The following is a 26,701-nucleotide window of genomic DNA, read 5'->3' on the forward strand; positions in this document are numbered from 1 at the left end:
GAAGAAGCCGCCTTGAGATGAGCGTGCAGGAATAGACTAGTCCAGCACTTGTAAAGTTGAGTTTCTACCAAAATAATAATAATAATTTCACACACCGCTGGTCTCCTGCTGGTTAGAGGAACTTTGTTTTTTAAAAAAAGGTTGTGATTGCTTTGGTTGCCATATTCACCTGTAGTTTGCATAGAAGAGGCCGACTTGTCCGCAAACACCAGCTACTCGCTGAGAGGTAGTAAAACTTTGTCAAGTGCAACACAAACATTCGCCTTCAAAGCAAAAGTTGTGCGTAATCAGTGTAGCCAAAAGGAGAAAAATGGTCTCTGTTTTCAGTCTCACTTTTGACAGTTTCACTAATACCTGCTGAGCAGTTGGTGAGTGTCTGAAAAGAAAAAAACGATATTGTCTGCGAAAACTACTGACAACCAAAGCAATGACATGGAGGTTTTTGGGGCCATTCATCTCTTTGCAACCAATTTCATAGCAACTGTCATCAACCTCCAACGACCACTTGCCAACCAGTAGGAGAGTACACATTTTTCCGTAGCAACCTATTGTTACTGGGGTGGTGTCACTGACTGTGATTGGATATTTAGTAACCAGTTTCACAGTAACTTCAATCAAACTCCAGCAACAACTCACCAACCAGGTAATGGCCATGGCTGCCAATTGGTTTCTAGGTCAGTGTGACTGGGGCCTTATGGGGTAAACAGCAGAAAAAAACATTTAAAGTTTCTAACAGTGGATTTGAAAAGTTAATGACTCAGATTTATTTACCCAGGATTTACTGATGTGACTTACAAAAAGGCTACTAGCAACCATTGGACAACTTCCAACAAAGGTTCACTGAGGTAAATTCAGAAAGTTTCTTCTTATCTTTGGATGTTTTGGTCAATCAATTTGACTAGTCGATGTCCAAACCTAAGACTGGTCTAACTCTACCGAAAACACTAAAGCTGCAGACACACTGGAAGAGTTTAGCAGCGACATGGCGACCAGAGACAACGGACAGCGAATGAGATTTCGCAACTTCAATTTATGGATTTTTCCAACTTTCAGATGAGTGTCTGAAGTGACTACCAATCAGAGTGGAAAATTCAGTTTATTGACATGTGACCTGTAAATACATTAGTGGGTTACCTAGGCAACCTGAAATCTCCACGAGTGACAAGCCATTAGCTTCAAAGCAACGAGCAACAAGTAAATCAATTCCAGCTTCAGAATCTTTATAAAACCAGCCCCTGATGAGCTTCTAGGCTTAGGCTTTAGATTCAAGTCTTATTAAATACAACATGCTGTTCATTTTCTATATCATGGCCACCATAAATTAAAAAACTATGGCAATACAGGATATAATAATAATAATAATAATAATGTATACTTTATTGATCCCCGTGGGGAAATTCCTCTCTGCATTTAACCCATTCACTCAGTGAAGCAGTGGGGAGCCATTGGGCGCCCGGGGAGCAGTGTACCTACCTACCTACTGAGCTATCCCTGCCCCTAATATATACTTCAGGGTGGTGAGTCTCAAACATACAAGTGTGCAGCATCATTCAGTTTCCCAGTCAGATCAACCACTCGCTAATCATATCTAGTATCAAAGATGAAACAAGATGGCTACGGTGAAAATGATCAGCTCAAGGCTTTACTAACTTATGTTACGCTGCCCTAAATCATGACAAAATCAAAGTACCACAGGGTTGAAAAGTGAGTGGTTGAGCTGCATTGTGTAAATGTAGGCGGAAGATTTTGTAAGGAAACAAGAAAACAACAATTATCTGCAGCAAACTGCAGCCAAAAACATCAGAGAGCATCTAATGATCAGTACATGTAGAAGGAACAAGATAAAGGGCAACATGTTTTTGTAGATTTTCTTCCCTGCTTCAGTGCAACACACACACACACACACACACACACACACTTACAAACCCTGCTCATATATCAGCTGGGACGCAGTATATTCGAGTGTGTAAATCTGCCTGAGCCTCCCGCTCAGTAGTCAACACACGTATCGGACTTCCACTGGAAAAGTAGGTCTGAAGGCGAGAGCTGAGAATTATTAACATGTGAACACACACAAACACACAGAGGGACAGAGAGGGAGGCCATGTGTCTGTTTTACAGAGCCGATGTCTGGTCACTGCTCGCCTCGTGACCCGGGTCTGCACTCGGGCCATTTAGATTATTATACAGATGGGTGAACTCAGAGCCAAAACACAGACAGCACATCAGGGTGTTTGTCCACGGGGAAATAAAAGGAGGATATCCACATATTGACTTGCCCAAACTAGGCAGTTCAATTTGTATCCGAGTAATAAAAAATAAACGGATGAATGTGAATGCAGAGATAATGAGTCTCCCATCGTTCTCCCTGAAGAGAACCACAATTTCAAAAAAAGCTAAAAATCAGATGTTGTGAAGAAGCAAAACAAAAACGTACTAATTTACATAAAATCTGTAGCTTCCTGCGGTGAAGACTGTAAGTCTCCAAGCTTTGAATTAGACAAACAACTATCTGTACGCACATAAGCCCCAAAAAACACATCTTTTAAATTACAGCTTAAAGCGGAGACGATGAGTGACGGCCTGGGTAACTGTTTAATTCAGGGCTGTCAATAAAATCCACTGCTGTTCCTGGTGTGGCTCAAGTCTTACTGTGCAGGATCAGAAAAAGACTGACGAGTTGCTTGAAATATCCCATACATGGAGGTTTTGTGTCTTTATAGATCCGCTGTGATCTGCAAGTTCTCCTTAATGTGAAACTGTAAAAGTTTTTAATCATTTGCTTTGTAAAGGCCTGACTCACTGAAAATAAATGTTTGCAGATGCACTTCTTTATACTAAAACAAAGGAAAATTATGCTTATTTTGAAAGATTACTGTGTACTGCTCTGTATGTGGCCTGTGAACTCAAATTAGTTTAAAAGCCCTCATTTAAATCTATCATTATGGACCAATCAGCATCTCAAATGTTCAATTCCATCTTTTTCATCACTGTAAAATGAATAACATACAAAAAACCTGCTAATTACAATTAAGCAGAAAAGAACAGATTAGGGTTGTGTGATTGGACAAATGAATCAGCCATCGACTACTGAGATGTTATTGTTTATTTTGCTTCCTTGCTCATTCCTAAAAATTGAACTTAGGCGTTCTGTCTTGCACCTGTAAAGTTGTACAGTGCAGATCATGGATCATTTTTGGGGCATTATTTCCCGAGTGGGTGCGCTTCTCTGCAGACAATCATCGGCTGTTAAACTGATGGGAATGTCAGTTTCATGACTAACTGGTCCAAAACGAAATTACTCAACAAATCAAGAGCCGGGTGACATGAAATATTAATGAAATTGAAAGTGGAATAAAAGCTTTTCTGACAAGTGTTGGACTGAGTATAACAAGAGAGAGGGAGCAGGAGTGAAAAGACTATTTACTCCCTTGATGTTGCTTAAAAAGTCTGGACCAAAGCATAGTGCTGACAGACTGAGCCGTGCATTTTTTAAATGCACAAAACTGATCAAATACCCAATTATATCCACAGATTCAAAGTCAGCAATGACTTTATTTATTACAATTCATCCACAGCATGCAACAATACACTAGCCACACATCAGCTGTACAGGCAGCCGGTGGCTTAGCTGCAAACACCAAACTCACAGATGTCGGCAGGAGACATTAATCTGCTGCTTCCACTGGATGAATGTTCACAAACAGTATTTAAAGATTTTAAAATCATTCAATTATCTTTTTAAATGAAGATTTCTTCATTTCCTTGGCAACACAGGACAACAAAAATAAGCAAAGAGAAAGAAAATTGTAGCAGCTATTAACCCAACTGTTATTTTGAACATCTGTATGGGCCCAAATATTACATTTCATGGTGATGATTTAATCTGCTGGACTCGTCCATTGAGCACTGTGACAGTATGCTCTGAATTTCATGCCAATCCATCCATTAGTTGTTGATTCAAGTTTAAAATGCTGAAATAAGGCTAATTTGTCATCGGATTACAGAGGACTGTTTTCATCCAACACATGTTTGACAGAAATCAGACTACAAATGTATACCTGCATATGCGTCTTCATGTGCAGGTATCATTTACAGAGATAAGTAGAAGGCTAACTATAAAAAACTCAACGCCTGTGTGTGAACTCAGGTAATCAAAATGAAAGATTAGGAACTAGAGTCAAAGCTCGTAGTGTGCACTTTATATAAAAAAAGGAGAGAGAGCGGGGCGGCAAGTTCTTCTCCACCACCCACAGCTCATCTGATGGAGGGACCTTGCCATGGGGAGACGGCAGCCTGGCACGAACACAGGAAATTGCCAAGGGAAACCTTTTCTTCTGCTGCTCCCTCTGCAGAGTAACAAGTTATTTATTCCTGCCTCCGATCCATCAATTTATTTTCCACTAACATGAGCCAGAGGTAGTCCAAAACGAGTGAACTGTAAACACTCTGTCCCCCGTGAACGATGAAATCCTCCCCTCAGCTCGTCAGTGTGACTTGCAAACAACTGAAGTGCAGAGGTAAGACTCATCATTTTGTCAAAAACCAATCAGCGGCCGCAGATCGATCCAGCGCTAATCAATCAACTCAAGGCTGTTTGCAGGAAATGTGAAAGCCCCTCTGACCAGTAAAGATAAGCACTGCACATACATGTTATTAGTCAATGTCAGCAGGGACACAGGAAGCCACTGAGCAATAATGACATCTCACCCTGACAATAAAGATTAATGAGCTGATAACACGTTCTGCTCATACAGTAAATGTTTGGAAACTGGGCCGTGGAATCGAGTTGAATTAATCAACAAATTGAAACAGCAACCATTCTGGTTCAGAATCAGAATAAAGTATGATCAAGCATGAGTTTGGCGATCTGCTCCACAGTGTGATCCGTTTGGCTTTAACATTCACACAATTAAGGTAGCACTATCCTGTGAGGCAAAGTGTCTCAAACCCACCAACACTAATGAGCAGTCTGTATTTTCACATGAATATACCTGTAAAGGTTCTAAGTGAAAACAGCTGTGCTCATAGCTTGAATGTGATGTTTTTAGCCGATCCCACAGAAAGAGCTAAATAAAAGCTGTCTGCATGCAAATAAATTGCTTGTTTAATTTGCCACATACTATCAGCAGCTATCCCCTGCCCTTTCTTTTTCTAGCAGCAATACCTACAGCATGCCTTGAGATAATATTAAAAGTTGTAAGATCTCTGAGATTACGGTGCTGGGCATAACCCTAATCAAGATAAACTCAGTGTGGTGGTGCCAAAACTGACTGTGGGAAATGATTAAGAAAAAAAAAAAGATTTTCTGGGATTCTTTTAAACAAAATATAAAAAGTAATCACATTAATAAATGACAATAGCTGTTAGCTGCAGTCCCAATGTTCAGCTAACCCAAACATTCCCAAAGTGTGGGGCCCGCCCCCTAGGGGGGGCACAGAACCATTGCAGGGGGGGGGCGTGGCATGAAAAGGGAAAAAAACAACAAAAAAAACCAACGCCTGGACACTGCTAGCACGGCGCCTCCACAAACGCAAAGCAGGAGATGAAGCATCGCTGAATATGTTTCCAAACCAACTTCATTCTAAGCTAAAGACTAGAAAATATGGTTAAGCATATCTTCCCTTTGGTTTCACCTGCACAAGTGCCGAGGTAGGTTTCCCCTGCAGAATTGGTCTTTCCTTTTTCGGGAGCATGGACTGGGCTCTTCAAATCACGGACAAACAGTATCCCACATTCTTGATTTTTAGTTCACAAACACTTGTTGTAATGACTAAACTACTCCTGACATTTTGGAGATGTTAGCTCTTTATACAGTAAAGTTACAGTGGGATACAAATAATATCAGGCTGATCCTGCCACGATTTGTTCCCCCTGTCTAAATCACGGACAAACAGTATCCCACAGTTGTTTATGTTTTTAAACCCATTTTGCACAGAGAGGCATTTATTTTTTTAAATTTATTGATAGCAATGTTGAATATTATTACACAGGAAAAAAACAACTACATGTAAAAGAATTAAACCGTGACGCCTCTGCCTTTCTAAATAGAGGAACAGTAACTGTGTGTTTATATGTAAGAGTGTAAAACCTGAAGATAGAGACAAAATACTGTTTATCTGCCATTCTGCAATTCCTCTCATGTAAGCAATAACGTGGCGCACAGCTGACGTGAAAAAACCTTTGACGTTGTGATTAACTCTGTATTCCTTGTCCACACTTAAACGCAAAAAAATGAGTTTTAAAAAATCTCAGTTTTCGGTGATTCAAAACGCCGTTTACGTGTGGACGACACAGCTGCGTTTTCAAAAATACCCGTGTAGGTGTGGACGCAGCATAAAAGAGTTAGTAGTTTATTTTATTACTACCTGCAGATTACTTGTATTTGCTTAATTGTTTACTGAGGTGTGAAATAAACCGCAATTGAGCAAAATATGTGTGTGTGTGGTTGGAGGATGTGAGGGAGGGCACGAACATTTTTCTGTAAAACAAAGGGGGGCCCAGAGAAAAAAGTTTGGGAACCACTGAGCTAACGCATAGCGACTCAAAGATATACTGGCTTCATTGGACTTAAGCATACCTGTTGTTTTTCGCTTACCAGAAAACATCTGGTGAGCAAATTTAACAGACAAGGCTAAATACTGTGAAACAGTTAATCACCAATTAATATACTGAATGAAAGTACATCCTGAAGGAAACTATTTAATTAGTATCTTGTTTGTTCTCAGAAGAGGATTGTGAGAAGGCCAACACAAATAATTATTTTGGCACTTGTGACTCTCCTTAATAAATCAGTGCTAACAGCAGTGAAGGGTAACACATTATGGCACATTAGTCATCTATTACTCGGCTCCAACCCAGCATGGGGCCGCACAGTGTCTGAACCCGAACACCAGATTAATGTTGGCGTTGAACTGGTAAGAGTTTGAGTGCTGGGGAGGAAATAATTGGATTGTGAGAATCCGGATAAAGAGATTTAGTGGAGGGAGGCGTTTAAAACAGGTTTCTAAAGACAACTGCAGGGAGGTACAACACATTAACCTCACAATAAAGCAAAATTATCAAATCATCAATACAGCGATGACAGAAAAACTCAGAAAATCTTCCATCCATCCATTTCCTCACCTCTTATCCAGATCACATTCACAGCTACAGCAAATTTGGAATCTGAGTACCCAGAAAAGCCAATCAAGTGCAGGGAGAGCATGCAAACTGAACAAAGAACACCCCCAGCCTGTGGGTTCAAACCCAGTACCTCCTTGCTGTGAAGCCAACTACTGCACCACTGCCAAATCTCAGCAAATCGTGCTTTGAACCACACAGTTTTCACCTACCACACAAAGAAGCCACGACTGCAGCCCTAACATGTACATTAGTGGAACCATAACCTCACTGTTAGGTATGATGGCATGTCAAAGGGAATATTCTGCTTATTTCCACTTCCATTTAGCTTTTATTGGACTTGACTAAAGTAGCTTTCTATGTTATTTATTCAATACTGGGCTTTGGTGCAGCTCCTCAACCATGAAATGTGCCCTCCACTTCCCTTTAAGCAAGCTTTCTTCTGATTCCCTGCCCCTCATGGACGAAAGGTTTGAGCAGCAGGTCCATTGGTACATTTCTTAATAAGTTGGAAGTCAAAAATTTTTTGTTTAGTCCCTGATGAACTTAGAAGGTCAGAGTAGACCACCATGCCCTGAGTTAGCAATCCAAGAAGGTGGCTGAATGTAGTAAAAATTAAACTTTTAATCTGTACTGCCAGCGTCACCAGATACATGCCACCACATCACCGAACTGTTTGTTAGGGGGTAAATACCCATGTTCCATTCCATTGAGAAAACGAGATAATTATATTTTGGACACTCTGGTGTTGCCGTAGATGGAAGTCTAACGGGAATTTTTAGATTTTAATCTGTCTGGTAACTGTTGAAAAAAAGTGAGTCTATCCAGCCAACAGACTAACTGTGCTATCCATATTTACTCACGGTCAGCTTAACCAAACAGATGATGACAACTTTTGCATAAAGTCTGTTTTCTGTCTTTGGTATTTGGCCATGACGTAAGTGTTCACTCTAAAATAACCCTCAAAAATCAAGAACCGGGATCTGTCCATTACACTGACCTACACCTACACTCAGCACAGCACAGAAAGAAAATCAGCAGCTATTTCGATAAACATGGAGATGATGTCAGAAAAAAAACCCCTGTCACTCTGTTACAACAGGCTTGAGAACAACACTGATGAGCTTTCCTGGTTATTTATGACTCCACTTCCTGAGGGCTTCCAGAAAAGCTCGCACACCAGGCCCTAATGCATCATGCTGCCACAGGATGAGGCACAGGTTACACAAACCAGTGCACCTGTGATTGAATTCAAATCCATTCAGCTCTGAAACGCTAAAAAGCAAGGGGAGCTTTTGTGTTGACGAATGACTAAAATCCATTTCGGTACAAATCAAACAGAAATGGACACAAAGTATTGTTTGCTCTGTATGAATAATAAATTAAACATTCTCACACTGAGTTTCTGCCACTGCTGTGCATCATTTCCATTACCTGGAGGGCTTTTAGAACACTGTATTGTACTTTATAATTTTCACATCATTCTCACGTTTTTAGAAAAACAGCACTCCAACTCCAACTTTCATTTAATTATGCTAATTTGCATAATTAATCAGAGGAAGTCACTATATTGAAGTCAGGAACCAAAGGAACATTGTTTTTAATCTGTAAAATTATCACAGCAATATAATGATGAACTTTATTGCCACAAAGCTTTTTGTGCATTAGTTTTGGTAACTGAACATCCTCTGGGTGTGCTAACTCAGCTACTGCCATTTAAACTGCATTCAGACCACATAGGGCAATGGAAAAGAAGTTCACCTATGACAAGAAAAAGAGGACAGTTTTAGGCGAAATGAGACCGGGTTGAATATGAATGGGACCGCTGAGCCTTCTGTCTGGAGGGGCTCACCCGTGACTCTGTGACAAGAGAGAGGAGCCTCCTGTGGGGAAGAGGAGCTGGCAGACAGACACACACACCTCCCCGTGGGGGTCCAGAGATTCAACAGAGAATCACCCTGGGATTAAATGAAGAGCACAACAGTCAGAGACCGGATGAGAAAATGAGAAGTGGGGCTGAATACAAACCCAGGGAAGTGATGGAAACAGGGAAACTTAACCTCTCAGGTAAAAACCTTTTAGGAAAACTAAAATACAAATAAAAGTGACTTTTATGTCAAAAATTATGATTCAAAACAATAAATCTGCATTTCACGTCTATTTTATCATCTGTGGTGTGATGTGAGTTTTGCATATGTTTGTCACACTGTGACCAGAAACTGGAGATTTCCAGCTCCATATTTTTAGTAGCTTTCAATTATTATCTTACTTCCCTGATATTGAGCCTCAGCACAGCTGGTTTAACTCCTTTCCATTAAAGACAACTTTCTCTTTATCGCCTGTGGCACCCAAACACAAGATTTGGGGGCATTTTCACACCTACAGTTCGTTTCCTCTGGTCAGAAACAGCTTCAAGGTATTTCTGTAGTTAGTTGGTTGGTTTCTTTCTGCACACATAAAACTCAAAGAAATCCAAAATCACTACAAACCCACATGAGAAAATTTAGTCTGGTCATCTGACTGACCAGATGTTCTCAGGCTAAATCCCAGAATGCAAAGCATTCAGCTCAAACTGGCTGCATATACATGATAACTTGGTCGGATCGAGGTTAGATCACCGCAAAACGAACCATGAACTGGAGTTCGTTTGGAACTGGACTGAGACAGCTTTCTCTAAAGGATCCTGGCACGGTTGTTTTGGTCTGCATCTAATTGTGATTATAATATCCACATGTGCACAAAGGAACCACACCGACAGGAAAAACGATCCAGAGTTCAATTTATACTAAACGGCATAGGTGTGAAAACATCCTGAGAAGCAGGTGGATGGGAATGACAATAAAACTTTTATATTTTTACCTAAATATATATTATTAATTTTACAGTTTGTGCATTTATTTTACACACTACTGCAACACTGATACTGCTACTAATGCACTTGTACCCTTTTATCACAGTGATACTTCAGTAGTTAATATTTTATCCTTTTAGAGCCATTGCCTTCTGTTTCAAATGTCTTGCACCATCTTTTCAACAATGAGAAAGGTGTGTACGCACAGCCGGAGCTGTGCGCCTCAGATGATCATATTAGGCATATATGCTGTCAATGACATCACACAGGGCTGAGAGTAGAAAAAAAATGAAAACAGTGTTTAGAGCTGTGTGAAGCCTGAGCTTTTGGTAGAATAATCCTCTAGACAGGCAAAGCTGAGATGATTTGGACGTGTGCAGAGGAGGCATAGTGGATGCTCTTCCTGTGAAAAAGACCTCAGAGAGGATTCATGGATGTAGTGAAGGAGGAGATGCAGAGGGCTGGTGTGACAGAGGAGGATCCTGGGATAGGGTGAGATGGAAGTAGATGATCTGCTGTGTTAATCCTAGAGGGAGCAGCCAGAAGGACTACAGAAGAAGACTACAGCTTCTTTCTGTAGTCTGAATTTTTTTTATTTTCTATTTTTTTATTTATAAAATATCACAAAGTAGAGAAAATGTTGCCCTTAATCTTATAAAACCCACCCAGCAGAAATCCATATAAATTTGTTTTATAACTGATCTAATATTCACGTTTGAGATGACTTTATACTAATTTCCACCACACTGCAGAAAAACTTGGTATATTGGAGCTGTAATTGGGCCTGCTGCTCTGAAACTGCAAAAGTTCATCATGTTCCCTCGTTTGCTCGTGACCTCCTCTGAATCAAGAGTGTGTGAATATATAAAGTGCATGAATGTACATATGCTTAGATATGTATATTTATATAAAGTTTTATTATCAGCGATGTGTAATATACATAAACGTTTTACTTTCTGTTTAATGTGTCGGTGACTCAGACCGAAACAGAGGTCCAACCATTGCTCTCCACTTTGTTCCAACCTTCAGGTAATCACGCACACACACACACGTATTTAGGTCAGACTTAAGGTGGGGCTGAGGGCAAGTAAACAGTTTGCTTCAATAAAACGCAGCAGTAACTGAAGCCTGACTTCAAGTCCTAACAGGCTACTCTCTGCACCACCCACAAACGCACGGCGCTCGTGGCAGGCAGAACAGGACACGTCCAGGTTACATTAGCTCCACGGTATTTGAGAAATATGAAACATCCATAACATGTTATCACATTATACCATCGCTTTGACTGATCACTTCCTGAACCATCTTCCTCACTTCATTTGTGATTGACTACAATTGCTCATTTCTCTTACAGCTTTTATATCAAACTTAATTCTGCTTTTTGATTCAACAGCACTTTAATGGAGTGCTGTGCCATCCCCGTCTCAACCTCTTTTGAACGGAAAATCCATGCACTTGAAAGAAATCAGTGAGACTGTGATGAAGGGAATCAGTGGAAAGCACCCTCACCCACTTGTGGTAGCAGTGCAATTGATTTTTGAGTACACGTATCAGGATGAATGCACGTGTGATGGATGGATGTGACATCTGATTGACACACTGAGAGAAGGGCAACGGCAATCAAAAACAAGCAATGACTGAAAGATTATTTGGCCTCTGTTTTGTTTTATATTCCCTCTAAAGCTAGTGCTTGCAGCTTATGGAAGATAATTTTCTTATGTAATCTAGATAAACATACGACAACAGTGGGTGTGACTCCTGACTGACCAGAGGTCTGACAGTAACAAAAAGATTTCTAAAGATAACTTAGAAAGTTCACAGTTCTCTGAATACTTCTGCTGCGAGTTAAAGTAAGCTGGCTCCTAATAGAGCAGTTTCTCAGACTTGGATGTCCATACAGTGCCTCGGCCCTGCAATAGCCTCGAGAGACTAATTAAGAAATCACAGATGGGGGGGACAGAGCACAGAGGGCACATCTGAATGAGTCGGAGTGGCCGAGACGTCCTGCTCTCATCCTCTCCTTATTTATTCCCCTTTACGCTCTGCGCAAATTTAAACCATGATCAGCTGAGATGATCCCAAGGGATAGGTTGCATTAGATAGGCTTACTGCATGCAGTCAAACCTATTTAAGCAATGGAAAGCAGTTCTTCAGGGGTCATATGCTCAGGATAAACAACAATAAATACGACTAAGAGGACGGAGCAAGCCCATGAAGCCTAATGCTTTACTTTCATTTTCAATTTGCACATTAGAAACTGAGCAGTGAAGCCACAAGATTTTAGTCAACTAGCTAATAACACCCTGCTTTTGAGCTCTACTTCTCTAACAGTCTGTTTCAGTGTTTTAAAATCAGCCAATAGAAGCGCTATAACACCTTCACCTGCTGACACATCATTATTTTAAACATACACGAATGCAGATTTTTATCTGATGTTACAGAATCAGGATTTCAGAGCTGAGTGCAAAGCGATGCGTTTATTTTGATACATTTATCTTCTAATCAGTCTTTGAGCTGTTTTTCTAGAAATTCTGTTGACATGCCGAAAGTCTGTGTTTAACCTCTAAACATCTGTGAGATCATAGCTGCCAGGGTTAGGTAAGTGAAAATACCTCCCTGACTCTCCCAGTTTCAGTCAACTGACCTGAAACTGTTTCAAGGTGAGAGTCAGCACATGTCACTGGGCCTGAAAGGACAGAGAAAACACAAGATCCAGATGATACTTAAGTAGAGATCCACTCCAGGCTCTGTAAGTTAAAGTCAGAGCGCTCCCAGGATACTAGAGGGACACATAATGATTTTTCCCCTTACCCCTAATAATTAACTCCATAATTCAAGCATTATAATACATCAAATATTTTCGAATCATTACACACAAACTCTAAGTTTTACAATGCTACAGATGGCGTGTGCATTGTCTTCGTTTCACATTTCCAACATTCTAGTCTTCAGGCAAGGTGGGGTGACCTGCCGAGATAGCCTTTCTCACACTACCCTTAAATCCAGAGAGGTGATCTGGTGACTGCTATGAGATGTTGATAGGTAAAAGGTTAAGCATTCTCATAAACTCCAGACACAAAGCAGAGCCAAGTCTTAAAGGAATAAGCTTTGCTGATGTTGACACTGGATCATCACGTGCCTGATCAAGGCACTAAAGCAAAGATTATCTTCTTGACAATCCGCCGAATTATCGAGGAGAATTCTAAAAACTCAAAAATCACCTGCTTGTAGCATTAGATGTCAGGCTGATCACCATTAAAAATAAAGAATTCATGAATAAATTGTGAAAAATGTCACACTGACTGAGCGACCGACCTCGCCCTCACTGCAGAAGCTGAACCACTCACATGTCTACGTTCCACTTTCCGTTCCGCTATGTGCTTTTAAACATTCAGGCCACATACTGCAAAAACCTTTTTGCCTCCACATGCTACGAGGATGCTTCTACTTGTCTGCAGCCTGAGATGGATAAGAGCCCACGGCAGCCTTTCATAACACAATCTGTGCATTTTAGAGCATGAAGATGAAAATGTCTCAGCAGAAGAGCACACATGGCTTACTTTGAAGTCACACTGGATAGTGGGACTCTTTTCAGCAATTTGGTGTTAAGTGTTTGAGGCAATTACACTAATGTCTGTGCTAATGATATGTGATGATGATGTGCTATATTTAGGGAGGCACACTGAAGTTCACTTTACTTTATTTGCATTTCATTTGGATCATTTCCCACAATTCAAGGGAACATTAAGCCTCAGCTGGCAGTTCACTGTGGTTCAAGCTGTGATAAACTTCTGAGAGGTGATGATGTGTTCCCTCTGAGAGGCTGTAGTCCAACACTGATCTGCTAAAAAGCTAAGGAAATAAAGTGAATCAATAAATCACACCCGCAGACTGAAAATGAGAGTAACTGGATGGATTTTTGAGCTACAAATCAATAAACAGTTGGCAACTTGTTTACTATTACGGGGGCTCGGCATTCGCTAATGATTCGGTAACACTACATTTATAGCAACAACCCACATAAGTAAATCTTCATCTTAAAACAAAAAATGACCTACTGTATCTGAGAAAACTGGTTTATGGGTGAGTGGGAAAGCCTCAGCACATCCTGATCTATGTATATGTTTGTATATAACCTGCTCTACCCATCCATATACAAGTTTGAGACCCAATGGGTGGAAAAAGAGGTGGAAAAAAAAACTTGTAATCCCCCCTCCTGTTCTCTCTCCTGTCCTCTTGTAATCTGAGATTTTAATCTGCTTTCCATAGTAAAGATTATCCAGCAGCTCCCGTTTAGACGGTGGCCTCACACGCTCCGCAGAAAACAGAGCGGGGTGAGGACACAGATGTGCAAGGCTATAATCCTGAGAAAAAGACAAAAATAGTTTTCTTTTTTTGAAAAAAGGACAGATTTAAAGGGCGAGGAAGAGGAAGTGATGAAGACAGAAAGTGGCAGACGAGGAATCAGTGAGAAGGAGAGAGAAACCCTTTCTGCCGAAACAAGCGGAGGTCAGTGTTTGAACTCCACAGGTGGACCATTGGAATCAGATTAGGGCTTCAAAAGAGTACTCACAAGTTAAGGTCAGAGTATATCATGCAGCCTTTAAGGGAACATCGGCCCATTTTTAAATTTTAATCGCACTGCACAGGTTGCAAAGGTGACCTGTACTCACAAAATGATCAGCCACAGCAGCCGAGTTAACCATAACAGGCTTGGTCAAATTCAGACCCTTCATGAATAAATCATATACATAGTGCACGGCTTGTCCTGCATGGAGACATTTTAGTAACACACTGTAATAAAATAAAACATTTAAACCAGTCTTCTTAACAGCTTTAATTTGATAGAGTCAGAAATAACAGAGTTATAGAAAGCTTGTGCCTTAAATGTATGAGAATCAAACAAAAGACAAAGTATGAATTCAACCTTTCCATCATATTTTTATCCTTCTCAATAATAAGACAGGAAAATACCCAGAAACTGCAAAAACATGGGTGAAAATGTATTCCATTTAAAGATCAGATTATAACCGATTATGGAGTTTTAAGGTTATTCATGTCTAGTAGATGAAAGGAAAAGGTAATGTGGGTAATAAATTGCCACACCGAGGATCCTCAGTCATTCTTTCTGAAGGCATCAGAGCAGCTAACACATTTCTAACATACTGAAAATCCAACCACCAAACTAAAACAGAAGCCAGGTGTTCTTCCAAGGCAAAAAGTTATGGATTATGGATTTAGCAGGGTCCGGGCTCATAAGTCTGGTTCTTTCAGGCTTTATGTTATGGTCAAGAAGCAAACATCTTATTTCGTTATTTTCTTCTCAAGCTTTCCTGTCCAGCAGGCCATCCACCACCTAGCTGAAACGGCAAATTTCCTCCTTCACATATTGCATATTGCAAAGTTGCACAATCACGGCACATACCGCCAACTACAGCTTTCCATCGAAATCCTCCTTCTGTTAAAAGCCACATTACTAAAAGAACAAGCCAGGCCAGTTTAAAACTGTACATGTGGGTTTGTAGATCCAGATGAACTCCTTAACTGTTCCTTTCCTCAGGCTTCCTCCTCCCAGTTTTCTCTGCAGGAGAATCTCCAAATCTCACATGAGTGACATTTATATCACACTCATTAAAACTAGTTTGTCATCTTTGGTGCTTTGAAACTCTGTGGCATCTTTCCAGTTATTTTAAAAGGGCAAATAATAGAAAGACCAGGACCTCAAAGTTGCACCAAGTTCAATCAGTTTAATGTCAAAGTGCTCAAAGACTTTCTTAGTTTTAACTTAATGAGTAAATATGGGAATGTCAGTGTGCAGCCGACTAAAAACAGCCATTTATACTCTGACGCTGCCCGTTTCAGTCAGTGACGCACACACTGTCAGTTTGGCTGATTATTTTTTCATGACACTCTACAGCTCACCTCAGACAGTGTATGTTAAGAACAGCTTAAAGTCTGCTTTAGCATCTAAAAACGAGAGAAAGAACAATGTTTTTGCACTGCAGCCAGACAGCAGCATCGCCACTAGCTGTGATGATGAAGCTCATCGTTAATGCCAACAAGAACAAGTGCTGCTGTGAGACATCACTTAAATCTGTTAAGCTTTGTTGGGCCAAGTATAAATTCAAACCAAAGGGCGACTGGAGAAAGTCTTTATCTGGAAAATAATAGAAGCAAAACCCAGAAAAGAACAGGAAATCAATATCTTTATTTATTTATAATCCACTAGGGTTAAAAAAAAATGAATCCAGTGCTGAAGTACCAAAACCAACAGATGCTATCCCGGCTCCAAACACAAGCCAGTCCCCATAGACTCTCATGTTAAAATGCCCGGCTTTAACTGTGACAATAACCCATGAGTTTTGATCTCTATTGCTAAATTCACCCTTTAAGACGACTGTACAGGGGGTGATTTTTATCATAACTGATCCATTTAAATACTGATAATCCCTGAAGTTGGGGTGGTAGCCACTTCACTCTCTGGTAACAGAATACCAATGACAGTGATAATAGCATGAATTTCATTCATAGAAAAGTGGCATTTAAATTTTAGGTAACTGAGACTCATTATGAGGAGCTCATGGAGATATGCAAACTATACAAATTATTGTGTATTCAAATACCAACCATATCAAGGAAAGAGTTCAGTTACAGTCCACTCATCCAAAGGCCGATACTCCATTTCTGGATGCCTCATTAAGAATGCTCTTCTGCATTTTAAACTCACACGCAGCAAAGTCTCTAACATACTTAAAAGAGCCGAGTACACCAAGATGTTGGCAGCAGTTCAAACCAGAGCCGTGGTGATACAACTCATCCTGCATAGTAGCCTTCAAAGGTGTCCACGCATCCTGAATGTGTTGGCACACAACAACATGCAAACACCCCCCGCCCGTAAATTACATAAGAACTGGCAGGTGAGTGGGGCAGAGACTCCACGGAAATAACTATGACTTTATTTACACACTGCGGAGCGTGTTTCACCAAGGCAGCAGGTCACACTTTGTTTTCATTGTGGCTTGTTCCAAATGCAATCAGCATTTTAACGCTAAAAACAATAGCATTTATACTTATTCATCTGAATCAACTAATCCATTTTTTAAAAATAATATATTTTCAAGTTGATGTTGTTAAATAAACTTTGATGTGATCAGATTTCCTCAATGCAGCATTTCAGGAGACTATAGCTTGCAGAATTATTAATCGTCACTTACTGGTTACCACAGAGAACAGGGCAGCCACACATCTTTACAACTTGCAAGACCACCTGAATTCTGATGTAAACCACCCCCCTGTGAGCGTTTCTATACTTCAGACCAATATTCTGTTCATTTCTTCATACAGACTAGGTACTTTCAAATCATTTGCGTACAGCTCAGCTTACTGACCATCACGTGACTCTAGACACAAGCAAATATAATAAAAACAAATGCCAGAGGCAGACTTTGAGGCCACTTATGTTGCAGAGCCAGGTTGGATTCTTTCAGCACCTTTGCAATAGAAATTGAGACACCTTACATAACAATCACAACAACACCAACATGAACAGATGTAGATGATGTCTTCAAATTGCTTGGATTGTCAGTCCAAAATGAAAAAAATAATGAAATTTGAATAATCTATAAGAAAAATAACCCATAAATCCATAAACCTGGAAGCTTTGCCTAAATAAATACTGATTTTTGCTCATAACATATGACAGTGTGGCAGAGTGCTGAACAAATACTCCACAACTTCTGAGCAGAAACCAGGCCACACAGGACCACATTAATGCAAGACTACACCAAATAATGATTTTTATTATCAATGAATCTGCTGATTAATTGGTGACGTTCAACTCACCTCAGAACAGTAACAATTTTCTGCCAAGAAAAAACATTGTATCACTCTAGTGGAAAATGAAGTTATATTTCAAATGTAGATGTAGATTCAAAAATATCAGCAGAATCCAACAACAGCAATCATCACAATGTGCACAATTATTTCTTCACAGTAGAAACATATGGCTACGCCATGTAGTGTTACATTACTGCAGGACTACAACGGGCACAAAGGCAAACAGCTACTTTGATTAATCTCTTAATAATCACACAATTGACCAGAACCCGTGAAGCTGCAAGTGTTCCTGACCACATGCAGTTTTTAGAAAATGGCACAGCTGTTGTAATTTTCCCTCTGTATACCAACACAGTGGGTTTTAAATCAAACAATCCAGAAGTGATTGAAGTGCCGACTGTCAGCTTTAATTTAAGAGGACTGTTACGATAATAGTTTACAAATTACATTTGGGTTTTTTCAGAGTAACTGGAATCATTTTAAACATCAGGATCGTTTTTAAGTGTTGCATGGAAATCATTTTAATTTTGACGTTTTATTGATAATTCAGGTATTTAAAAATAACAGGAACATTGTGGGGAAAAAAAAAAAAAAAAAAAAATCACACTTTTTTTTTGCTTTTTTACAGTGTAGGCCCAGTGAACATGTACTCACTGTCCACATATTTATGGATCACACTCTATTTCGGACTGAGCTATCACCACAGCCCACTGTAATGAGGCAGGCAGCATGCTGTCCTCACTTGAAGAGATTGAAAACTAAAATGTTGGACAGGCTGAGCCAAATTTAAGTAGACAGCTAAATGCATGTTCTAACAGAGTGGAAAACCTGGCAGTGAATCGGCTTCATGTGATATGATTAATGAGGGAAAAGCCGTGTGCGTGTGTGTGAAACCAACACAGGACCTCTTTGATGGGTGCTGCATTTGTGTGTTAGCTAATCCACACCGTGTTACTCACACACCCGGCATCACTGCTGGTGTGTGTGTGTGTATTCACTGTCGGCTTAGCCCACTCAATCCCTAATCCAGCAGCACAGAGAGGGAGCGACGAAGGCAGGGAGATAGATCTGTGTACCTACATGTGAAAAGTCTTAATAATTTTCTCTCTTCTTATCAACTTTAAGCGCCATTTATTCATTCATACAGCAAAAAGACGGAAGCAGATTCCACCAGTTGCCCTGACAACAGACGCAACCGATTATAGCCAGCCTCGCACCTCGCCAGTGAAGGAGTCAAAGGCGAAAACCATCATTCAGCTCTCATTCAGCAACACTCACCCCTCCCATTTTCTTCTCTATCGCTCTCAATGGCCAAACAATGGCCTGGGCTCAGCACGGATCATCAATGCGATTTATGGTGCTAACAGGGCACTTTGTGTGTCTGCTGGTCATAAAAGCAGGCTTTCAGAAAAAATCCCCCCCCCCCAAAAAAAACCACAGGTCTCCAAGCTAGAGCAACAAAAATACAAGGTCTGGTCAGAGCTTTTGCATTAAATCAGGTGCCATGACGAGCAGGGAAAAATCCATAAACACTCAAGAACAACAACTCATACCCTCTGTTTTCTATTTCAGAGAATAAGATTACATCTGTCGCAGTAGTTGAAGCAGGAACAATCTTGCAGACAAAGAAAAGGTGCCACCATATTACAGGATCACCTAAGCATGTGGGATAAACAAACGTTATAACATCTGCTGCTTTTCCTGGTAAAGGATGGAAATAAAATCCCTGTTGTCTATCTCTCTCTCTAGATACCCGCTGTGTATGCAGAGATGTACCTGGGCCAACACACCTCTGCTATTCCCTCAGTGCAATTAATGTTACAGCAGACCGAGAGACCACTGTGCTGAAACTGGAGAAGGAGCTAAATATCTTTGAGGACACCTGTAACTGCTACCAGATCAGACACGTCAGCGTGAAAGTATGAATAAAAGTAAAAGGAGGAAAAAAAATTGCAGTGAGCGCTCAACGCTACAGAGATGGCTCACATTTTTATTATTAAAGCGGGGGCAACAGTCTGTCACACACTCAGGGAGTTCTTTTTATGGTTTAATAAAGAGAAACAAGTGAGAAGACAATAATAATGTATGGATTCAATCACTCAGGCTGGAGAACTTCAGGAGAATAAATATAAAAATATATATTATGTTCTGTTATGTGTCAGCCAGCAGATATTGAGCTAAATCCCCAGAGATGGATTTAACGAATGCCACGCTTGTTACAGCTGACTGATTTATGGAATCTTTTTCTATTAATCAATTTTTAAAAAAAATGCAGAAGGCTGCTGCTACAGGTTGGTGTAGAATCAGCAGTAATGTGGCTACTGGACCAGACTGTTGAGGTGAAAGCATTCGATTTAAAGGTTCATCTATATTCCAGCCCTCTCCTACGGTCATGAGCTGTGGGCAGTGACCGAAAGAATGAGATTGCTTAGCTCTGTGATAAGGTGAAGAGTTTAGTCATCCACAGGGAGCTTGGACTGGAGCCATTGCTCCCTAGCATCAGAATAAATCAGCTGAGGTGCTTCGGCCATCTGATCAGGATGCCCCCAGAGTGATTTCCTTTGGAGGTTTCTGAGGCACATCCACCTGGGAGAAGACCCCAGAGCAGACCCAGAACTGGGACAAGGGTTAATATATCTTACTCAGGAAGAACTGGGAAAATTAATATCCTGCTTATGCTGATTTAACCATGATCCCACTGCGATAAGTAGAAGATGAATGGATGTAGTCCTAAAGCCAAAGATAGTATAGCCAAGTAAAAAAAGAAAATGCTTGCTAGGTGTCTGTGATAAACGACGCAACCATTAGCTGATTAATTGGTTAGTTGGTCCCTGGAGAATAAATTTTGATTAAACTGATTAAATAAAAGTTACTTTTTTATTAAAATGGCCCATTTCAGTCACTAAATAATCATATTTTCCTCATTCCTTCAACTATTAGAAAATATGATTGACTTATTGTATTCTATAAACCATTTCCTGCTATTTTTTTTAGGTCAAACCAACAAATTATAGGCTACAATAGTAAATATTAAACGTAAACATTGGTTGCCCCCTTCAACTCATTTCTGTCCATCAGATTTAAGGCTTAAACAAGTGTTGAAATAAAAAAACAACAACCCAAGGAATATGTACAAGTCTTGAGAAAGACTGGAAACATTTAAATGAAGAAAAAACTGCATGTTAAAAAGGATATATTTATCATTAAATCTGGCGTAAACTATCTTTTCTTTGGTGTGCAGTCATCCAGCACTCAAGGGAAAGGTCTACGCATGACGCATTTCCAAACCAAAATAAACCAAATGCATGAACAAACTTGATTTAACTGTTGGCAGACCTGTCATATTTTTAGCAATGGTAAATAAATACCTGCTGTGCCTGTGCCAAAAAATGTGGCGTTAAACCTTGCGGAAGACAATCCCCTTCTCTCTTTGCAGACACGAGAAAAAGAAGACTTGTAAACAAACGCTGCCTACAGAGAATACTGTCAGGAGCTCGGAGAAGGAAACACACCTTATCCCCTTCCTCTGGATCAAAGACACAAACGTCCAACATGAAGAGGAAGAAATATCTCCCTTTGAAAGTGATCTTGTGAGCAAAAGCTACTTGATGTAATAATCATAAACCTCTGTGCTTTTTCTTCTTGCTGTATTACAGTTAGACGTGAAACTGTGAAAAGATAAATCCAAAAATTTAAGTCAAGTGACCGAAGAATAAAGAAATATTTAAATCTAAAAACAAAAAGTCGAAAAGACAAAATTATCTGTGCAAATACTAGTGACGCAGGCGGGGAAAGAAAGGTGTTACTGAGGGAAATCGTGCAGGCTTCAGTGTTCAGACACTATACTCTTCAGCTACTAAGTGGAAAAATGTGCTTGAGGAAAGTGAATGAATATAACCTGTTAAGGAGCCTTAGGGAAAGGCTGTAAACTATGTCTGCGCCAGGCTGGATGTGAGGCATCGCTGGAAAGATGCTCAGTCGACCACAAGTATCCCCTGAGTGTTGTCAAATATAGGATAACAAGCGAGGATGTGGCGGTTTGCCTCCAGTCGCTGAACAGCTCACGAAAGGTGTCATGGGCTGAAAAATGCCTCTGTGTACTTGTGTACCACATAGACGAGCTCCACAGTTGTGTATATGGGTGTCAGCTGGCCCCCAAAAAACAAAAAAAAATGGTGTTACCATTTTTTAGCTCTTTAACCAATCAAATTAAACCAAACTGAGTAAGAAAACAGTGTCGCCTCTATACCTGTGAAAGTCATGGCTGTATAAGGCGAAGAAACTCATTTTATGTTAACAAGTGGCAACTTTGTGGGGCCGAAAAACAAAGCAAGGCAATCACCAAACACTCCGATTTTACAATGTTTAACTTTAGAGCAGGACAAAACATGTTTACAGCCCTCTACAAAAAATTTTTAGCTTTGACCTGTATGCTAGGGCTGGGCGATATGACCCAAAATTCATATCTCGATATATTTTACCTGGACGGCGATATAAGATATATATCTCGATTTTTTTTTTTAAGCCATAAAGTAAGAACAAAAAGAGAGTTCTTAGTCAAAGCTGTGTCCCAGATGTCACACAGGCACTTTTATTAACATAGAGCATAGATGTACATAAAATTTACTCAAAAATAAATTATGAGCATTTATTAAATAATAATGCTCCATAAATAAAAGAAAACAATGTTGTTTTTGTGCATAACAAAAAGCTCACAATTGTGCAGTCAAAATGTAAACTAAAAGATGCAGAGCATAGTAACAAAGACAGATTTCACAGCTGCTCTGTTCCCAACTTCTACTGTGTGACTGACAGCATTGAGTTTGAAATCCTCTTCATAACCACGTCTCTTAACAGGTGCCATTTATGGTCCTTATACACAGTAGGGTAATATTACGTTGAAGCACAGTACGTATCACTCCGCGAGGCTCCTCGGTAGCCGTAATGCTCTGACAATCCATCAACCGGTGCAGCACCGTAGCTTACCAAAGTCGTACTAAAACATTTTTTGACAGATTGCTGAGCGCTGTGTACCACATAAAATCGCTTCGCGGCCATCAAGCACAACCAGAATTCATACATAAGGCGCGCTGTCAACTTTTGAGAAAATGAAAGGATTTTAGGCTGTGCAGCGCCTCTGGGCTGCATGGCGTTAGCGTGGTTAGCTCGTTAGCGTGGTTAGCTCGTTAGCGTGGTTAGCTAGCTAACACGTTGACGGCGTCCAGCCCCACGCACGGGGCGATGCGCAGTAACTCGTTAACGGAGATTTGCCGTGTCCATCTTGTCGCTTCCTGTAGGTGAAGCGATGGGGGAGGAGGGGGAGTTGTGTTCAGTGAAGGAGGGGCGAGGCCGAGTAAAGACAAAAGTGGACGAAAGAGAGGCAAACTTGCGGCTCCACAAGTATAGTTATAACGTAACATAGACTATATCGATATAAAGGATATTGTCACATCTTATATCTCGTATAAAAATATATCGATATTTTTTAAAAACTCGATATATCGCCCAGCTCTACTGTATGCATTGAGCCCTCCTTCATAACTACTCTACTGTGAGTGAATTTTTTTTTAATACATTCTCATCCATTTGGATACTAGCAAGGTTGTATCAGCAGAGCAAGCCATAGCCAACCAGCATCTGCAGGAGAGTGATCTCACAAAAAACTCTTCTGTGAGGTACAAGTCACCAAGAAGCCTGAGCTTCAGTTTTGGTGAGTACTCAGTCATCTTGTTAGACTGTCTACCAAAAATACTCACTACACAAATTCTACTCACACTACATTTAAATTAAACCCATCTGCCACATTCGAGCAGACCTGCAAGGTGTATTTACTTTCTGCACAGACAACCAGACCAGTTAAATGCTCGGCAAATGATCTTGCTCTCTTAGCTGCTGTTCAGTCTAGCCATTTGTGCCGCTTTTTCAATGTGTATGGAAATCATTTGGCAAAGTTGGAAAAATATTTATAAATCTGATCTTCCCAAATCCTAACTCATAAGCAAAACATCTTAAAACAAACCCTTCTTTCAGGCTGTGCTAAACCCAAACACAAGCTATGAAATCGTACGAAGGTATTCGGTTGCATTCAAACCACACATCTAAATATTGTCAATAACATGGCGACAATGACTTTGAGGCTTCAAATGCAGGGTGGATGTAGTCATTGCGGCCACAACCAGCTTTTACATACAATCTATGGCTGTCACACAGATCTTAACATACATGTCAGCTTGATGTTTTTGTAAAGGACTTCACAAACTGAATCATGGAGAAATGTTTTTTCATGTCATAACATGTAGTCACAGGTTAAGGATTAGGAGGATTAGCACTGCAATCAAGTCAGCGCGGCATGTAGATAGCACTGTATGGTCATTCTACCCTCCCTCTGACAGGATGCCCCTGTCATTGAGGAATTTAAATGCACTTCCGAACAACAATAATTTCCGTTTAGGTTCTTATCTACACCACGAGATTTGTATATAATGGCAACACGTAATGACTTTACCTGAAATCAGTAAAACTGCAGACAGACCTGACAAACCTGCTCCACCACTAACTTCGTCTGGGCATGTATACTCTATCCTATTCCTTTAAAAACTGTCAACATTATGTGTCCAGATAATAAAACAATGCTGAAAGGATTTAAAACAGGGGTGTCGAACCCACAGTTTGGAGGCTAGAATTGAGCTGCCGAAGGGTTCGGTGCAGCCACTTTAATATTTAAAGAAAATGCACTAATTTCCTGCAAAAGGATGGAAAATTAAAAGTATTTTTACATCTCAGACAAGCTGCTTGAATAATAAAGATTTAAAATACTATAAGTGAAGATTCTGTGACTTTTTACTGTGCACTAATAATTGCCATGACCATGTAATTACAGCCGACTCAATGAATGCATATTAGTGAGAGAGATTGATGACATCTCAGGTAGTTCTACCCAAGGCTTGCTCATTTCCTTTAATAGGAAATATTACCTTCTGTTGCTCCGACTTTGCTGCTAGTCCAATTTTAATTTCAGTAAGGTTTCCAGTAACTATTGAAACAAGACTAACCTGATTAAAAACAGTTACAGTTCAATCATTCTCTCACTTTTGCCTTTCGGCCTCCAGGTTGCGGAAAACAGAAATCAACCTAACTGAACAGATACGTTTCTTCTTCTTTTCCAAAGTTTGTGAGTAATCATGTTAAATAATCAAGATCTCACTATTGACCAAAATAACTGACGATTGATGTGAAGAACATGTGAACATATTTTATTTAACAGCGATAATCCCAAATTCCCCTCTAAGCTAAAGAAGGATACTTCTTTTTATCCCAATAACCTTTAAAGTGACTGATTTCAGATCAGATGCTGTTTTGAGTATTAATCACCTGCCTTTCCTGTCTCTTTAGGGGCTACAGCAGGGGTGTCAAACTCAAATACACAGTGGGCGAAAATTCAAATCTGGAACAAAGTCGCGGGCTAACATTAATATTTATTGAAAAAAAAAAAATCTTCCTCCAGATATGAGAATGAATCTTTTCTTATGGATTCAAAGAAGTTTTGCTTAAGAAACTGAATATGGAACAAGCAAAGCTTAATACTAAACAAATATATATATATATATATATATATATATATATATATATATATATATATATATATATATATATATATATATATATATATATATATATGGTATGGGTTCGCGGGCCACCTATGGGCTACAGGCTTCATATCAGACTCATAAATAATGGAGAAGAACATGAAAAAAAAGGCTCAGAGAATCTCCTTTCTTCCATATTCACACACTTATTACGAGTCTACATTGAAGCTGTACTTACTTTCATCATATTCCACAAATATCTACCGTGTGACTCTCTAGTCACTGAGTTTTCCAGCCAGGCCAGATTTTTTAGAAAGGTTTTACAGTTTTGGCTTTTGGATAGGGTAGATAACGTTAAGGGTAAAGACTCAGGGAGTATTACATCGCATGAGATGTTTCAGGCTATAATACAGAGAAAAGAAAGCATGTGGGTTAGAACATATTTCTGCTTAACTGCTTTCCTTTTTGTTTTTCCAGCAGTTTGGGGCACGCCTCATTGCCAGATTGTGATGATTATTAAAGGTAAAAGCTGGTAAAAGCAGGCAGTCTTGATAATTATAGGCCTATAGCTTCACCCAGCAGACTTCAAGACGGTTGTGTGTAGCTACAAGAGTTAAAACTTTAGTTAAAACTAAAGCAACATGAAGAAATCCAATGCATGCTGAACGCTTCTGAAAATAAATCTTTGTGGGTTTATTGAGTATGATTTAGAATCCCACGCTACCAGTTCCAGCTGAGGAAACGCTGGTACAGATGTGTTTCAATTTAAATTCATAAGAGGCCATCAAAACAATGGATAAAATAAATAAAAACTTCAGCTTCCAATTTAGCTGATCTCTCTATAATACATATACAGATATTTTGACAGTAGTTTCTTTAGATCCTGGTGATAGTTTAAATCAAAAACAAAAAACAAAAACAGGAATGTATTTGTTGACAGACTAGTTTTCCCACTGGTATGCATCATGTCTGGATCAATAAAAACATCCTGTAGTGGAGTCAAAATTGCTTTAAAATTTTATTACAATAAGCTTCGTTCATCTGAACCAAACTCCATTAAGAAATTTGTCAATTTAACGATCCCTAACATATCGTCAACATGATCAATAATCATTTTTTTTTACAAAGGTAAACATTTCGGAAAATAATCGATTAAAGTATAAGACTAGTGCCGAATTCAAGAAAAGCTCCAAATGTTAAATAATGAGGGTGTAAATATTTTGTTTATGTACAGGATACACACAAATTCCAACAAGCAGGGGAAAAACTGGATTTTCTAAATGAAGTGTGACAAGGCACGTGAACA

General features: G+C 39.8%; 1 protein-coding gene and 1 long non-coding RNA gene across 4 annotated transcripts in view; both read right to left on the reverse strand.

Annotated features, from left to right (window-relative positions):
• The window catches only part of LOC146499345 (transmembrane and coiled-coil domain protein 3-like), a 77,541-nt gene that overhangs the window by 10,884 nt on the left and 39,956 nt on the right, over positions 1–26,701 (reverse strand). Inside the window, exon 2 of one of the 3 annotated variants that reach the window (XR_014870333.1) lies at positions 140–9,080. The exons of the other annotated variants lie outside the window; for them this stretch is intronic. The gene's annotated coding sequence lies outside the window, so the exon portion shown is untranslated. Of the gene's footprint in view, positions 1–139; positions 9,081–26,701 lie in introns of those variants that run through there. 3 annotated transcript variants of the gene reach the window in all.
• On the reverse strand, positions 1,369–25,394 carry LOC146499346 (uncharacterized). The gene is made up of 2 exons (XR_014870096.1): positions 23,325–25,394; positions 1,369–22,235 (listed from the first exon to the last, which is right to left on the reverse strand). It is a non-coding gene; the product is annotated as an uncharacterized LOC146499346 (long non-coding RNA).

Source organism: Neolamprologus multifasciatus, chromosome 17 (assembly GCF_963576455.1).
Source record: "Neolamprologus multifasciatus chromosome 17, fNeoMul1.2, whole genome shotgun sequence".
NCBI lineage: Eukaryota > Metazoa > Chordata > Actinopteri > Cichliformes > Cichlidae > Neolamprologus > Neolamprologus multifasciatus.